The sequence below is a fragment of the Acinonyx jubatus genome, chromosome D1 (assembly GCF_027475565.1).
Source record: "Acinonyx jubatus isolate Ajub_Pintada_27869175 chromosome D1, VMU_Ajub_asm_v1.0, whole genome shotgun sequence".
In the NCBI taxonomy this organism is placed as follows: Eukaryota; Metazoa; Chordata; class Mammalia; order Carnivora; family Felidae; genus Acinonyx; species Acinonyx jubatus.
This window is the reverse complement of record NC_069390.1, coordinates 43,543,951-43,561,931: the sequence shown is the minus strand read 5'-3', so window position 1 is coordinate 43,561,931 and position 17,981 is coordinate 43,543,951. Positions and strand designations below refer to the sequence as shown.

The window sequence follows — 17,981 nt, the reverse complement described above, 5'->3', positions numbered from 1 at the left end:
GTATGAGGGCCACCCAGATCTACCTTGCACTGTACCTCCTTCCTCATCTTCTATCACTTGTCTCCCAGATGCGTCCTCCCTGTCCAAGGGCTGCTCTTGAAACTGTAGTTAGGCTACACCCCTTAATCACTTTCTGTAATATTTACTGTTGCCCTCCAATCCCCACATTGAAAGGCTAATTAATGGATTCTGCAGATTAAGTAATCCCAGTCATCTGGAGCTGTCCTGGGATTAGACTGCCAGACAATGGCACAGTGCCCCTTGCTCCTGGTTCTAATTAAATAATCCACTTAAATAGCCTCTGTTTCTTCCAAAGCCCAGGTCCTTTAGCCAAAGGTAGGTGAGCAAGGGCTGTCTCCAATGGCATGCAGGAGAAGAAGTGAGCTGCTCATATGGAACAGTGGTTGCAGGAGCCACAGAATTAAGGACAGACACTTAAGGCTTCAAGTCTTCCTTGTAAACTACCTATTCCTGGTCAGGGAGGCACAGCCAAGAACCCTGCACAAAATGTTGCAACCACCAGGATGGGATTTCGTGGGGAAATAGGTACTACTTACATAAATGGGTTAGAAAAAAGCTTAGGGCAGAAAGTCACCACCATGGGGCAAAAGCACCCAAGGTTAGCTAGCGAGATTTTGTAATGGGATCACGAGTAACTTGTTATATCACCTGCAGGAAATTACTTTCCATTTGACGCCAATGTACAATTATACTTTGATCACAAACTCCACTTGCCCCCCAGATCCTTTGCTTCTTACACACACAAGTTAATAATTACTGTGTGATTGTTTTCTTCACATTCACGTGTGTAAGATCTTATTTTCTACATGCTCACCACGTGAGTAATATCTTGTGTACTCAATAAACATGGAGATGAAACTCCTGTTCAGGGCTCTTGTCTCCTCTTGGACATTAGCTTCTCTCGTATTCAATTCTGCATCCGCTCCCTTGCTGGACAAGAGAGAACTCCAGACTCATAGTCTGCGACAGGATTCAATTTGGAGAGGCCCAAGGGGAACTAATGGAGGGCTTCCCTCTTCCCCGTTCAGTTCTTCCATCCCCTCTCCCTGATCTTCTCCCTGGCTCTGTCCTAGTCCCCCAAATATTCCTCATAATGCTATTCCTACTCAGTTTAAGAGAAAAGTTCTCAACTCTTTCAAACGCTTCCTCTGGGCTCAGATATCTTCCCCCAGTGTATGGGAGGATCCAAGTTTAAGGTGCCTGATGTCAACTCTCACTGGTGCCTTCCTGGGATCCAGGACTCTTGAGTCATCCAACAAGGAACTTTTTCATGTTACTCAACCAATCCATTTAGAGGGATGAGCACAGGGTTATCTTGTTTATTTATCCATCCTTAATTCACTTATTCAATGGAGATTTATTTTCACCATAAACAAGGTAAATCCCATATTTCCTTTACAACTTGTGTACAGCCTAGCAGCAGAGATAAATATATTCACATAGGAGGACACTCACTGATTTGCAGCTCAGATGCCACAGATACATTACCCTTCCCTTGTCAGTATATTCATGCTTATTTCCAGTCATTGGAGATTGTATCAGTAGGATGATCAGTATGATGATTGTTGCAGGACGCTTATAGAAGACTTCTCAGAGGAAAGAGAACTAGATGGTAGCAAGTCTCCTGGTTGATGTACAAACACTGGGTGGACTGGGCTGTCCTGGTTAAGGTCCGAAAAGAAAAAAAAGAAAGAAAGAAAAAAGAAAAAAAGTTCCATGGCAATGAATGAGAATGGTGTGTGAGCACCGAGGAGTGGACTGGGTTCCACGGACTAGGCCAGCAGTAAGAAATGTTACTTCTGGGAATAGTGTGCTCTTAGATATAAGAAAATCCCTCACGAGTAGCATATGTGCACACTGGGGTTAGTGAAGAAGGGTGTGAGTATAGCTCAGAGCTGTTAAAAAAGCACCTTAAGACTGAATCTCAGAGCAGAAAATCTGCCCTTCAGTTGGGAACAAGACATCAGTGGCTCCCCATTGCCTGGAACTGTGAGTTACAACCAAGGCAGGCCCACTCCCCAAGAGGAAGGAAGGTTTCGTGCAGCCCCTGTAGGAAACATTACTCATGCCCACTCTGCAGGTTGAGAAAACCAACCATGGTGACTCATGTTTACTAATTGGAATGCATCAGAATCATTCATTATTTTGTCACAGAAGAAAGAATGAGAACCACAGGCCTTGAAAATAAAGTCCCCCTAGCAAGGCATACATAAGCCCCCCACAACCTCATTTCCATCTACCTATTGGACTCCTTTCCAGCTGCTAGCCAGTTTTCTCCCTAATGTCCACTCTGTTCAGGGGCTATATGGTTGGGTGACTTGGGTCCCCGTCCTCCAGCTGGAAGGGTGGTGTGATAGATTTTAAACATCACAAATTCTTACAGATGTTCCATCACAAGGTGAGGACTTGCTTTGTCCAATATAATGTGACAGAAATTACATCACACAGGTCTCAAGTTTCCAAGTCAAGAGTCCTTACAGTTTCTGTTCTCACCCTCATGGAATGCTGTGTATGGTGTGTGTGTGTGTGTGTGTGTGTGTGTGTGTGTGTGTGTGAGAGAGAGAGAGAGAGAGAGAGAGAGAGAGAGAGAGAGAGAGAGAGAGAGGAAGAGAGAATGAGTAAGCCCAAGCTGGCTTGCTGGGGAAACACACCCAAGACAGGAGAACCCAGGTGGCCCAGACAAGCAGCACGTCTGTGACAGACACCCTCCAGGCCAGCCAACCCCGAGCTGACTTGCCAAGTGACTCTAACTGTGTAACTGGACCCACCACATGGAAGATAGTGAACCAACACCACGTGGAAGATAGTGAGCTATCCCACCTCCGTCCTGCCCAAGTTCCTGGCCCACAGAATCACGAATGCATATGCTGTTCTGGTTTTGAGACACTACATTTTGGGTGCTTTGTTAGGTAGCAAGGTTCATGGAAACAGTGGGCTAAGCCAATCAGAGCAAATCCTTCCCTCCCGGCACAGTTGGCCAGGACACAGGCCTAAGTCATCAGTGCAGGCTCAAGGAATCAGTGAGAACCTCAAAACCATGCCCGGGACACCTGGGCAGAGCTGTTCTCCCTCCTCTGCCTACCGTGCTGTGGAGCAGAGCCAAACTATGGCACCGTTTTGCAACCTTAAAAGGAGGAGCCAGCCCAAGGAGGAAACCCTTACGTGAAAACTTCACAGGACACTGCACAGAAGCAGAGTCGAGAGCCTTGATCAACGTCTCTGTCAAACTGCACCGAACCTCACACCCCCTCCAGACTTTTAGAATCATACAGGTCCTAAATCCTCTCGGTTACTCAAGGCATGTGACTGAGGCTTTGGGGATTTGCAACGGAAAATGTCCAACTGACACACTCCCAAGCTGTAGAACTGTGGTTTTCGTGTCTACCCTATGAAAGAATCCCACTTCTCACACAGAACCCGGAGCAGAAGCATAAAACGAAAGCCAGTGTGTTTGAGACAGGGGTGGGCAGTCCAGAACCCTAACTGACAGCAACTTCTTAACTCCCTGTGTTAGTTTCCTAGGGCTGCCCTAAGAAAGTACCACAAACTGGGCATCTTAAAATAACAGCAGCTTGTCGTCTCCCAGTTCTGGGGACTAGACCCCAAAATCAGTGTGTCAGCAGTGCCATGCCCCCTCTGAAAGCCGTAGGGGAACCCTCCCTTGCCTCTAACTTCTGGTTTGTCGGCTTCTTCGCTGTTCCTTCCTTGTGTTACAGATGCGTCACTCATCAATCCTCCTTGTTCCCATGGGTTCTCCCTGAGCCCCTTCCCACCGTCTTCCCTGAGCATGTCTGCCTGTGTCCAAATCCCCCTTTCTATAAGGACACCACACTAATGACTTCAGTTAAACCCGATTACTTCTGCTAAGACTGTATTTCCAAATATAGTCATTCTGAGATGGTAGGGGTTAAAACTTCAACATACCTTTTGGGGAGAGACGTTTTAACTTGTAAACCTCGTTATCCCAGGACAGTACCTGAGGCAGCTAAGCAGGGCATGGGGGCTCTGAGGGAGATGGTTTGTGTTTTTATTTCTCTGTGATATTTTAAATTCTGAAACTCGTCCCAAATTGTCCTTTTTACTGTTCTTAGTTTTCAAGGCTGAGATTGAATGGCACCCCTACTCTTTCTGCTCCTGCCTCTACAAGAATTAATTCCTCTCTCTTCCATGTTTCGTAAAATTTGTTCATAAGTCAAATAAAGCACTGTCAACATCTCATTAAGGTTATATCTGTATATATGTGCTATTTCTACACTGGACTGTGTATAACCCTGACCCAAGGTTGTCACTTGCATTTAGCTTCTTGACTGGCTTATAGTAAATATTCAGCAAGAATTAAATGAAATAGAATTATGTGTCTTGACATTTATAATTGTTGGAGGGCAGTATTTGTTAAATAGGAAGAAAAAGGTTTTATTCATTCCTTTAAAAGATACTTGCTTGGCAAAAGACTCAGTTTAGGGCTCTAAGTTTATGACATCAAAATGGTCTTAGGAATCTGTAAGAAGTGGAGGGAACTGAACATTGACTGGAAGTCACTCTTGTCCCAGTTTTCCCCTCATTCAACTTTTCCTTGTTGCTCGTAATCCTGTCATTAGAACACTTAGACATCAAATGTAGTATCTTACGATTTTTGTATATTACAGTCTTTTACAGTTTTAATTTTGTTCATTGGCGGTTCCTGAATATTCATGTAATAGTTTTATGAACATGGTAGAATAGCAAAATCCAGTGTGGAAACATTCAGTGTGCTAAGCCTGTGTAGCTGCCATAGCGTTTGTGCCTGTGCTAGGGGGACAGGAAGGGACAAGGTTTAATACTGACATATAGGCAGTAATACTGAAAGGTGAGGCCCACAGTTGATGAGGTCAGGGAATTGGAAAAGGAGAGGGAGCATCCATACTGGAAGTTCTCTTCTAACCTAAACCAAGGCTCTCCTGTTCACTGGCTGCTCTGGGATCAAATGTACATCTTGCTTACATGAGTTTAAGAAATAACTCCAGCTACCTCTTCATGCCTAACAGAGTCCTCCAGCTGCTTTGCCTGCTTTCCAGGTAACTAAATATCAGAACTCTTACAAAGTAACCACTGTGTTTAGCCCAACAGGCACACACTAGGGAAACACTCCTCCAACAAGCAAATATTAACATGTGTCCCATGAAAGTGTTGTGAAGATTAATGATACAATGTATTTTAAGTGCCTGGTCACTCAGTGTCCAATGCATGGTGGATTTTAGGTTGGATTATTGTAACCAAATCTTCATTTCTACCCTATTAATGGATTTATATAACTGAGTCCTTCACTATGTGATTTTTCAGTGTCTCCTTCTTGGAGTAAAGTGTATGGCCTTGCTCCAGTATTACTGAGCTTGGTCAGCAATACGACTCACTATAGCCAAAAGAATGTGAGTAACAGATGTCAGACCTAAGGTTTTAAATGTTCTTGGTTTATCCTAGCATCTTGTAACGTCCATCCTGTACAGTTAAAAGAGCATGTGCCAAGTGTTCATTGCTCTTTCTGCTTGTGTACAAGAATGCACACAGATGGAGCATTCTGAGCCCAAGGCAAAAGTCTGCAGTTCAGCCTGGCCAAGAAAGCACAGCTGAGATCAACCAAACCTGCAGGGTCATCAGCAAGAACGATAAATGTTAATGTAAACCACTGAGATTTTTGTGGCTGTTAGATATGCAGCATTTCTGCATCAATAGCTAAGTAATACTGGCTACTATTATTGTTGTTAGTATTACTATCTCTGCCCTAAGGAACATTCCATCCTTGAGAATCCCACTCCAGCACTGAGCTCAGAATATTACAGACTAGAGACAAACCACGTACACTCATGGAATGTCGCATTTCATTTCACATATTGAAAAACTGGTACCCAGAGATATAGAATCAACTGCAAAAAGTCTCACGGCTTATTCCCAGAAAGAACTGCAAGCAGCATATACCTCAGGGATAGAGGGACCACACATCTCAGTTTGTCCACGATGGTCCCAGTTCACACCTGTTGCACCTCTATAATTATTAATAGCTCATAGTCTCTGAAAAAAGTTATGGTTTTACAGGAAATTATATGGTTACCCTACTTACTGGCTAACGAACATAAAATTTAATTTGGAAGTTGTCAGTGAAGATGATTTTGGTTGTAAATAAGATTTAAAAATGAGGGAAAAAAATAACACAAACTGGATTAAGTCATAAAAGAGACTGATTAGCTCATTAGGAATGTGGGAACGACAATGTTTGGTGTATTCCAACTTGTCTGATCCACACACAACTTTCCCCAAGGGCTGACTCCCCTTCACTATGGCAAAGTGATCTGCTGCGATGCTTCCACATCCATACCCTGTGCTACATGTTTCTTCTTTCCTGTCACAGAAGAAAGGAAAGAATTTCTCTAAAATCCTCTCAGAAGAGCTAAGAGGCATATTTCCCAGAGGCTCCCAGCAAATGAATCCTCATGCTCTTTGACCCAATTTTGCCAGCATGCCCATCCCTCCACCAAACTCTGGGGCCGGACAGCAGGGTCACATTAATTTGAATCACATGTCCTGCCTTCAAGGCCAGGGGTGGGGTCAGCTTTAGCCAAGAGGGCTTGGGCTGGGTAGGGTTGGCATTAATGTTGAATATCAGGGGAATTAACAAGAGAAGGGGAAATGGGTATTGGGGAGGCCACTCAACAGTGCTTGTCCATTCAATACACAGCTTGTTGTCTTCAAAAAGTAAATGGGGTTTCTGCCTTTAAACAATGAGTGCTCCATAATGCAATCCCAGAGCGGTCATCCAGTTTTTGCCAGGAGTTCCCAACATCCCACCATCAGGTTGGATGGCTAAAGAGCACAGTGGGGCTGAGAGGCATTTCCCTGTGTACTTACCAAGTGGGGCTGGAATGAAATGGGCCAGAGCATGAGACACACCTGGATTTGAATCCCAGCTCTGCTACTTACTATGTAACCAGTCTTGTTTCTTAACTTCTGTACAGATCTGTAACTGGGGGCAATAATGTCTACTTCATAATGTTTTGAGAGAATTAAAAAACATAACGGTTTTAAATTATCTACCACAGTACTGACCACATGGGTAATCAATTTCCTTTCTTTGTGCCTTAATTATTTGTTGAGACAGAACAGATCCAGCAAAGGAACTATAATAGCTTGAAGCATCATCTCTACCAAAGGAACATCTCACTGACCAGCTTTATGAGACACAGCTTAGGCATATGTGTGTGTGTGTGTGTGTGTGTGTGTGTGTGTGTGTGTGTGTGTGTGTGTATCCCTCTGGTGCCTCCTGCAAACATGCTGACACATTCATAATGTTTTCGTATCCATTTTCTGGACTTGTTTGCCACCCTTGTCAGATTCTTTCGTTAGTGTGTATTAATTAATGATGTCACAGTCTTCTTCCAGATCAGTTTCTTTCAGAGTCCACACTTTGGTCTCTACAGATGCCAAATCCCAAGCATTAAATGTGAGATTACTCATTTTAACGTAAGGTCTTGCCGAGAAGCTCACTTTAGTCCCCTATGAACTTAAGCATCTTCCTGGACTATCCTTTCTCTAGATGGAGAGGGACAAGTGAGTCTAAGGGTGTGAAATCCTTGTATACAATTTAAAACACTATGCAGATAAGGGTAGCATTATATATGCACTGCTGGAGGAGAAAGATTTCACAGACTTCAAATCAGACCAGCCTCCTTCCTCCCCACCGCCTATACTCCTTCTAAATGGACACTGTAGCCAAGCTTTGTTGGAATCTTTTTTTTTTAACTAAATTTTGAAATAAATTTAGATATACAGAAAATTTGCAAAGTTGTACAAACAGTTCCCATATACCCTATCCTGTGTTCTCCTGGCGTTATCAATTTTATAACCACAGTCCATTTGCCAAAATTAAGAAATTTAACATTATTGCAATAAAATTAAAGTATAAAATTATTCAGATTTTACCAGTTTTCTCCACTAATATCTTTCCTGGTTCAGGACACTACACTGCATTTCGTTATTAGTTCTCCTTGGTCTCTTCTGATTTTTTAACAGCTTCTCTGTATTTCCTTGTTCTCATCACCTGGATACTTTCAAATACACTGGCCAGGTATTTCTTACACTGCCCCCCAATCTAAGTTCGCTGTTCTCTCACAATTCGATAGAGGTTAGGGATCTTGGAGGAAGAATATCCCTGAAGCAGTACCCTTTTCATTGATCGTGTCAGAGAGGCCAAGATAACAAAATATGTATTCCTGGTGATATTAATCCTAAGTGCTTGGTTAAGGTATTATCTGTGAAGTTTCTTCTTTCCCTTTCCATACTCTTTCTGTTATATGAGAGTAACTTAGTTCAGCCCACACTTATGGCCACATGAGTACTTCCTTACTCTCTGACACTACATGATGCTCCAGATTCATCCGTATTTGCCCTGCCCCAGTCCTAGAATCAGTCATTTCTCCAAGGATTCCTCCTTCATTTTATTGGAGAATGGTATTTAGAAACCAATTTCTGAGTGCTAGGTGTGCTGCCTCTTTTGACCAGCTTAAATGTCAAAAAACATAAAATAGTTTTGGGATTGATTCCCTCCTTTTTTCCTGATCTTTCCCCTGAATAAGATCCTACATCAAATCTTTCCAATATTCCTTTGTTCATTCGGTCATTCATTAATTCAACAACACTTACTGATCTCCTATCATGTGTTAGATACCACTGTACTTGACACTGAGAATGAAGTTTTCATTTACACAGCCTAAGTGCAAATTGTCTGAAGGGATAGCCCTGCTGAGATATAAAAAACAGATAGGAATTACGCAAAGAGAGAAGGGAGGTGGGATAAGATAAAATAATGGGTAATAAACATGTGTTCTCCAAGCACGTGTCCACAGAGACACTTAGAGAATCAGGTTAGTTGTCATTTTTTTATTCTATTACTTAATCAGATAATATAATTTTATATTTGTGAGTAGCCCCATTCTCCCACTGGTTGTACTTACTCTGGAGGAGTAGATAGGGAATTTATAAAATCCCTAACCATCTAATAATGCTAAATGAAAGAAACTCATGGCCAAAAAAAGTAAAATGCTAAAAACAGTGAGAAACACAAACACAATGTGTCCTAGAGCAATTTCTTGTAATTAAAACCAATGAATAGCCCCAGTGTAGTAGCTACAATACTGTGTGCTGGTGGTGGAGAAGCAACCCAGAAAGACATGGCCTCATGTTGAAAGCACTTTAAGCCAGGTGTGATGAGCATTACAGAAGGAAGCTGCATGGAGCTATAGGACATAGAGCAAGCAGATTTGACCATCTTCAGGGTTCAAAAGCTTCCTAGAGAAAGTAGCCTTAATGATGAGGATTGAAGGAAGACCAGAAACTGATAAAGATGAACAAAACCAAGATCTGGGTGCTATATGTGCTACATCTTGTGATTGGCTTAAATCTCAAACAACTCATCTATTATCAGAGTTTTGTGAGTAATTCCCTAATCTCTTCATTACTCCTAATCTTTACCCCAAATAGAATCATACACTAGGCTATCTTCAGTATTCATTCTTTCATTCATTTATTCAACATCTAATAAAAAGAGAGGGAGGAAAAGCATTCTTACAATATATAGATTCTATAAATATACAAATCTGAGCAGGAATCCTAGCACTGCTTTGAATAACATTTTTTAGTTGAATTGGATGCCTGGTTTCTCCATCCTAATAACTCACATGGTCATTAAATAAATGCTGACATGTAGTATTGATTTATATCAATAGTAAACATTTATATCAATACTAAAGTTCTAAAGAATTCAGTAATGTACTCTTCTGAAAATCTTTTGGTTCATAAAAAACCACTCCAAAATGTAGTGAATTAAAACAAAACAACTATTCTGTTAGCTTAGAAAGGTACAGTTTGGGCAGGGCTTGGCATCTGCTGGGGTGCCTTGACTGAGAGCAAGAGGACACGTTTCTAAGTTGGCTTAATCAACTGGTTTTTGGTGGCTGTCAGTTGGGAGCATAGCTGGGGTTGAAGGCTGGGAACCCTGGGTTTCCCTCTGCATGGGTCTCTCCATGTGGCCTTGGTTTTCTCATGCAATGAGAAATTCCAAAGGCAGAAATCCTAAGAGTCAGACCTAGGAGAAAACTGGACTGCCTTTTACAACATGGCGTCAGAAGTCTCTGTGCCACCTGCTGACCTGTATTCATTGAGCTAGTCATAAAGGTCTATCCAGTTTAAGAGGAAGGGAAATAAACTACACCTCCTAATGGGAATATAGCAAGGTGTTTTTTGTTTGTTTGTTTTTGTTTTTTCTTTAAAGCAGGTGGGATGGGAAATAATATTGCAGGCACTGCTGGAAAATACAATATGCCAGTCAAGAGATAACTTCTTCAACTCCACATAGATGTTTAATAAAATGGTATTGTTGATTTTTGAAACAAGGATATCCAAGTTTTGTTACCTTTCCTTTGATATGAGTCTGAAAAGATATTTTACTAGAACTGGGGGATCGAGGTGGCTCAGTCAGTTAAGTGTCTGACTCTTGATTTTGGCTCAGGTCATGATCTCATGGTTCATGGGATCAAGTCCCATGTCAGGTTCTGTGTTGACAGTGAGGAGTCTGCTTGGGATTTTCTCTCTCCCCCTCTCTCTGCCCCTCTACTGTTCACACATACTCTCTATCAAAATAAATCAATAAACTTAAAAACCTTTTTTTGAAAAATAAAAATTTTTAAAATATATTTTACTAGAATCAACAGTTTGTCTTTCTTTCTGCAGATGTAACACTCAATTTACTCCCTATTAAATTTAAAAACTGTGGCAGTTACATGATCAGCAATATTTCTTTAATGGATGAGACACTATTTTGTTTTCCTACTTACCTTCCATTTAATATAGTACCTAATGATTATTAGCTATTATTATTATTATTATTCCATATGAGACACTGTATCTTCACTTGATGATGAAATCTAACGTGAAGAAGTGAAGGCAACTTTTCTAAATCGTAATTAAAATTAATTAAAAATTAAGCGATTTTTTTCTAAAATCACAGTGTCACAGCTGGGATTTGAACCAAAATCTTGTCCTAAGTCTAGGTTCTCAATGTTAATTAAACCTGTCTAATCCGGATGGCCAACAGGCACATGAAAAGATGCTCAACATCACTCCTCATCAGGGAAATACAAATCAAAACCACACTCAGATATTACCTCACACCAGTCAGAGTGGCCAAAATGAACAAATCAGGAGACTATAGATGCTGGAGAGGATGTGGAGAAACAGGAACCCTCTTGCACTGTTGGTGGGAATGCAAATTGGTGCAGCCACTCTGGAAAACAGTGTGGAGGTTCCTCAAAAAATTAAAAATAGACCTACCCTATGACCCAGCAGTAGCACTACTAGGAATTTACCCAAGGGATACAGGAGTACTGATGCATAGGGGCACTTGTACCCCAATGTTTATAGCAGCACTCTCAACAACAGCCAAATTATGGAAAGAGCCTAAATGTCCATCAACTGATGAATGGATAAAGAAATTGTGGGTTATATACACAATGGAGTACTACAGGGCAATGAGAAAGAATGAAATATGGCCCTTTGTAGCAACGTGGATGGAACTGGGGAGTGTGATGCTAAGTGAAATAAGCCATACAGAGAAAGACAGATACCATATGGTTTCACTCTTATGTGGATCCTGAGAAACTTAACAGAGTGGGAGAGAGCCAAAGCATAAGAGACTCTTAAAAACTGAGAACAAACTGAGGGCTGATGGGGGGGGTGGGAGGGAGGGGAGGGTGGGTGATGGGTATTGAGGAGGGCACCTTTTGGGATGAGCACTGGGTATTGTATGGAAACCAATTTGACAATAAATTTCATATACTGAAAAAAAATAACAACAACAAAAAATAAAACCTGTCTAAAGCTTGGGTCATGATTTACATGTCAAGCTTATAAGAAAAATCTTCAGGCTCAATCTAAATGAGTTGAGATATCCTCCCCCAAAAAACTGTATCCTAGGATCTTTCATGTCAGAGATGGGAGTTAATACAGATTTACATTTGAATATAACTCTGTCTATTGTTCTGTGTGACAGAATACTTGAACAAAGCAAAATCTAAAGATACAATGTGGAGAGAACTAAAATATTGTGCTGCCTTTTCTCTATTCTTCTACCAATTCAATTTCATAATTCCATAACACATTGATTAAATGCCATAAGAAGATAAGAAGTTAGGAGATAAAAGGAAGCACAGAAATTTTGCTAATATAAAACAAATTACAGAATGTGTCCAGAAGGAAGCTGATCTTGATCAATGAAAAGACAAAACAAAGAAAAAAAAAAAGAAAGCTATATTGTGAAGACTGACAGTCTAGTGTTCATTTCCAAAACTAGCTCTGCATCAAAATCACCTGGAGAGCATAGTAACTATTCAATGCTCAGAGTTGACTTCTGGAAATTCAGATTGATTTGGCATAGGGTGGGGCCTGGGAATGTGTCTTTAACAAATACTCAGATAATGTTGATGCAATAAGATTTCTAGGAAACATAGCTTTAGGGTAAAACTCAGGGATTCTTTTTAAATTTCAATTTTTAGCATGTATTTAAACTTCTGATGTCACTCTCTCTGTCAACAGATTTTTTCTCCTGGTTTTTTTTTTTCTTCTTCTTTTGGAATACCTACTACATAATATCTGTTCACTAATGGAAGCCAAGATTCTGATTCATTCTTTTGCAATTATCATATTAGATTATAGTAATATCTTTTGTGGTGAATCAGATGAAACACCATTTCCATATTTTTATTAGAATTAAAAATAGAATACAATTATGGAATACTTGATGTTTTCATATTTGCATTTCCTTTAAATATCAAAGTTTATTGCCACTGAACTACAGCATTAATGTTTGGTTGTTGAACCTTCCGTTTTAATACAGAAATAACTGACTCCTAGAATCAATTTTGTTTCTTTAACTGTTTACAAAAACTTCAAAAACTGGATGGATACTTCAATGACTTACCATAAGGATGAGTTCTCCAAAGACTGAACTGTAAAAGTTTAGCATTTGTCAGGACCTCTTAGAAGCTCAAGAAAGCTTTTAGCCCCTTCCTACTCCAATCCTATAATGAATTAAGCAGGGTTTCCCAGAATGTTTTGAGAATTTTTCCATGGACTTCTTATATCCTTCAATCTCAGTAGAAATTCATTACTTCATTCAAAAGTTTTTTGAGCATATACTCCATTCTGGGCACAAGGAATACAAGTGTAAACAAGATAGAAAGAATTCTTGCTTTAATGGTGCTTATATATCTTTTGAATTATAATTGCATCAAACAAAGTAAGAATAAACTTTCTCAATAACCTTCCCCTATTCTGCCTCATCACCTGAAGTAACCTAAAATCTCTGTCTCCTATAGAGACAGCAGAAAGGATTTCTTAGTAGCATTTTGGCCAGTGAAAACTCCTGAGGCTTCTGAGGCAAAGGACACAAGCCCTTCCCAGCTTTACCAAAAGGCAAAGCAATGACAAGGAGAAACCAACCATTATCTAACCAGTGGTCCCTGCTCAACACTAGGGCTCCTTGAGGAGCCTATCCTACATTATCATTTTAACTAGAAGTTCTGTGGATGGCACTTCTTGGGGTTGAAGAGAAGTTAGGCACTGGTTGCTTAAGTGTGTTTGACTACTGCTTAAACATGTGCCGAAGACAACTGGCCCAGGGCTGAGGGGTTTCCAAGGGCCTTTAATGTCTTCGGGGATCTTTGGCTTTGAGGCCAAAGACTGACTTTGATCAGAACATTTGAAAACTGATCCAACTCTCACCAGCCTCAAAAACCGATTACATACTTGCTTGGAAATGACAACGATTTCTACTTGTGCCCTCGGAGCCCAATTATCCAGGGACACACCCCTCAGAGGATTACAGCCTGGATGGCTGGGCTCATCCCACATGGTGGACTTGGGTCTTCGCCATGATTGTGTCTCATGAAAGAAACTGCAAAAACACCCACTCATCAGGTATCCCTTGCCTGCAGACCTCCCTTAAATCAGACAAAGCTGAGAAGAGACCAAGAAAATCACCTCTGGATAACTGAAACAGCTGTCACAATTCATGACTGCCACCTTGACCGCAACTAAGTTCTCACTCAATGTCTAGGCTCTTAATTCACACACGCACCTCTAACCTGTTTGGTACTTTCTGTTGTTTTCCTGAGCACAGGTTAGTTGGCTGAAGCTGTTGTTACAGCAGGACATAAAGTTCCTGACCATTGTTTGTAAATTCTTACTCAGCATCTTTTTGCTCTGTGTTTACACATAATTCTGGCAAGCTCTGTTTCTGTTCTCCTCAGTACAGTTTAACTGTGTAGATGTCCAAAACCCCTTTTTATAGTTAGTGACCAGTATTTACAAGTTCTTACTCAATGCCTATCAGCTCTGTGTTCCTACAGCATTCAGCAAAGCTTGGTTTTGGTTATTTTGCTGTTCATTTCACTGCATACCAATGAACACAGGAGTGAGTGGATTTTACAAAAGACAGTTATAATGACAAAGGCAAAAAGTGATAGTTAACAACCTTTTGAGAAGAAAAAGAATAATTATATCAATTATAAAGAAAAATAATATATATATATAATTATAAAGAAAAATTATATTAATTTTAGACCAACATCAAATAAAGATAGCAATATATTATCTAGTTTGGGGCTATTAGCCCTACATGTCTTATAGTCCTTGAAAGCAGATGTTAGTGCCCAACACATTAAATGATGTTCTTATGATGATGTATACAAAATAAATAAAGGAATAAAATTACACTCAGTATATCTTTTTAAGAAGGTATAGGAGTATGCGATGCATTTTATCTAGTTTTCCATGTAAGTTGATATAATTTTGCACTTGAAAGGGTTAGCTTTTGTTATAATGACCATAATAGCCACTACTTTTGAGTGCCTCTTTCATGCCAGGCAATGTGCCAGGTGTTTAAGACAAATGGTCATTAATCTTGCTGGACAGTGAGCCTGCAACATGGCCAGGCATTCATCTGAGAGGTTTGGAGAAGGCAGATTCCTTCTGTTGTGGTTTTGCCAGTTGATTTTGAGAATTAAAGACTTACACATTGCCCTTCTCTTAAATTTCCTGATGTCATTTAATTTATCATATTGAGTTGATGTAGTTAGACAAGCTTTAATAATAATAATAATAATAATGATAATAATAATAATAGTAATAATAATAGTCACCACTCTTAAGTATCTGCCCTATGCCAAGCAACGTGTCTGGTCTTTAATATAAAATACCTTTACTCTTGCCAAGGTAGTTATTACTATCCCCATTTTACATGGTGAGAAACAATGGCTCCAGGGGAGTATCATCTGCTCAAGGACAGTAGGTGAAATATAGAGCCAAGATTCAACTCCAGTTGCCTAAGACCCCAAAGCCAGACTCCTCCCAATCCCAGACAACTGCACTTAGAGACGAAATCCCCTTAAATGCACTTTATGGTTCCTGAACATTCAGTGCTCTAAGGGAGTCATCTCTACAAGGAGTTTTCTGGTTCAGTGGAAAGGTTCCTATTTCTATCCCTCTTTTCCATGGAACAGTGTTTTCAGCCAGGAGAGGAGAGCCATTCTGTACCTGTGAGTTTGAGCCAATGGAGAATTTTAACCATCAAAGAGGAACCCAGCCAGAGTAATTCCTTGATGTCACCAGCTGAGTCCATCCACCTCTCAGAGTGACCTGGTCCTCCTCTACCACACTCAGTTCTTTCCCTGGCAGTTGAGGACACCCTAAACATCGTCTCCAGGCCTTGGAAGGAACCTTTCCTAGGGCCTACAGCAAAGAAGATGCCTGTGGGGATGGGAGAACAGTCCTGGGTGCAAGTCGACTCCACTGTGCAGGAAAGTCAGCTGGATTTTCTTATTTTCCTACTATGAGAGTCCAGGAAGGTCCATGAGCACAAAATCCCATTCCTCCCTTCTGCTGTAAATGTCTTTCTCATTCCTTGTCTAGCTTAAAATTCATGGACATCATTTCCTTGATTCTAGGCTCTTAATGGCAGTTGATATGTTCTACTGAGGGGACAGAGAATCATACATCAAAGCTCTGCAAGCCCTGATACCAGAGTGTGAATAATTATCACATTTTCTCCTGGGAGCAGGGACACATTAGAGAGCTTCCCCAAGCTTGGATGGTAGAATGTCTTGGGGTGCTTGTGCACCCCACACATTTTAACACTCCCTACTGCCTGCCCGACCTCAGTGAAGCATTTAAGTACTGAATACAGGTTTTTTTTTTTAAAGAAGCTTTTTTTTTTTCCTCAGGTGGGTTTTAATCCAGTGTTCAGTCAATAGTCTTGCTGTTTGTTTATTGTCAAAAAAGCCTAGCAGAGGTTATCTAAGTCTATGTCCCAAATTTAGGGTTTATTTGGTAGCAACATAATTACCTATCAAGGCCTAGAGTTGTATAATGGCAAAGTTTTCCATTTCCCACCTGTATTGGAGTTGCACCAAATTGGCACCAATTTCCTCCACAGCTTCCCTTTTCGTGATTTCCAGACACAACCTCACTAGCGAATGAATGCAGACAGCCATACAGGTCATATTTAGGATGGCTTCCTTTGCAACAGAGGAGGCATAGAAGAGAGCCGTGATATAAAGAGGAGTTATCTTATCTCCTCACTCCTTGTCCCATGCCCTAATAAACGCACACCCTATCAGGGACTCTGTAACTTATTTAGCCACTTCCTGGCTCCAGCCCACAGCAGCTTCTTTCTCTATGCATCTAAGACTTCTAGTCCTTGCCCATCAGCCCAGTCTTCTCTAATTGTGGTAGGCAGAATAATGACCCACCCACCCTTCACACATCTGTGTAGATATCCTCATCCTAATCCCTGGAAACTGAGAATATGTTAGTTCACATAGCAGAAGGTACTTTGAAGACATGATTATCACTGAGGACATTGAGATGGAGAGATTACTCTGGACTATCCGGATGAGCCCAGTAAAATCACAAGAGTCCTTCCAGGTGGAAGAGGGAAGGAGAAAAGGAGGTAAGAGTGCTGATGCAGTGTGAGAAGGACTCAACTAGCCATTGCTGATTTGGAACATGGAAGAAGGAGGCCACGAACCAACAACATCTGCCAGGGCAGATGGAGGAAGCCAAGCAGTGAGTACCTTGTCACAGAGAATTACTGTAAAGACAGCATAAAGTTTACACCACATTTGTAGAATGTTAGAATTAGAAGGTAACTTCAAATTCTCCCAATCCAATAGATAAGTCTGACCAACGTGTAAATATTGGTCCAAATGATTGTCTCAAAGTCACACCATTTGGGTTAGGGGTGGGAATTAGCATCCCACCTCCTGATTCCCAGCATTCTTTCCACTACCCCCTGCCCACACCCACTGCATCCACTGTTCAAACAAAACACTCTACAGAATCAATCCCAATTTCAGGCAAGGTTAAACAACAAATAATGAAAACTACAGGAAATTATTGGATTTTTGTTTGTTTGGACTTTGAAGCATTTAGAATTATTTCATGAATGTTATTATGTATCTGATTTGGGTTTTATTTTTTAGCAGTTGACTTAGCTTAAGCGGCAGCATTAACCTTTATTTTCCTGCAGCTAAATTGCCAATATCCCCAATGTTGACCCAGGAACTTAAGTAATTCCTGCCTGGCCATGGAGCCTCTCACTACAAATATGTTGACCCTGCAGCAGGCAGACATGCCACATCCTGCTCTGATTCAGTGGCTGTGTCCAGAGGATCAGAGCTCTTACCTGATGTTGCAAGAGATAAGCCATGTCCTGGCATCTCAGAGTCTCAGTGGCACCTGGAAAATATAATTAATTCAAGCCAAATTCTCTTACTATTTCCTCTCCTATAAAAAAAAAGACAATAATACCCATCTTATTAAACTCTTGAGAATAAGAGAGATAACATATACATAGTGCCTGACATACAGCTGGAACTCAG

At 40.8% G+C, this 17,981-nt stretch overlaps 1 long non-coding RNA gene across 4 annotated transcripts in view; it reads right to left on the bottom strand.

Moving 5' to 3' along the window:
• The window catches only part of LOC128311820 (uncharacterized), a 119,625-nt gene that overhangs the window by 74,363 nt on the left and 27,281 nt on the right, over positions 1-17,981 (bottom strand). For 2 of the 4 annotated variants that reach the window (XR_008290447.1, XR_008290446.1), the window contains 2 exons: positions 17,786-17,838; positions 353-1,682 (listed from right to left, as the gene is read on the bottom strand). This is a non-coding gene — a long non-coding RNA (uncharacterized LOC128311820). Of the gene's footprint in view, positions 1-352; positions 1,683-17,785; positions 17,839-17,981 lie in introns of those variants that run through there. The other 2 variants (XR_008290449.1, XR_008290448.1) reach the window with 1 other exon arrangement.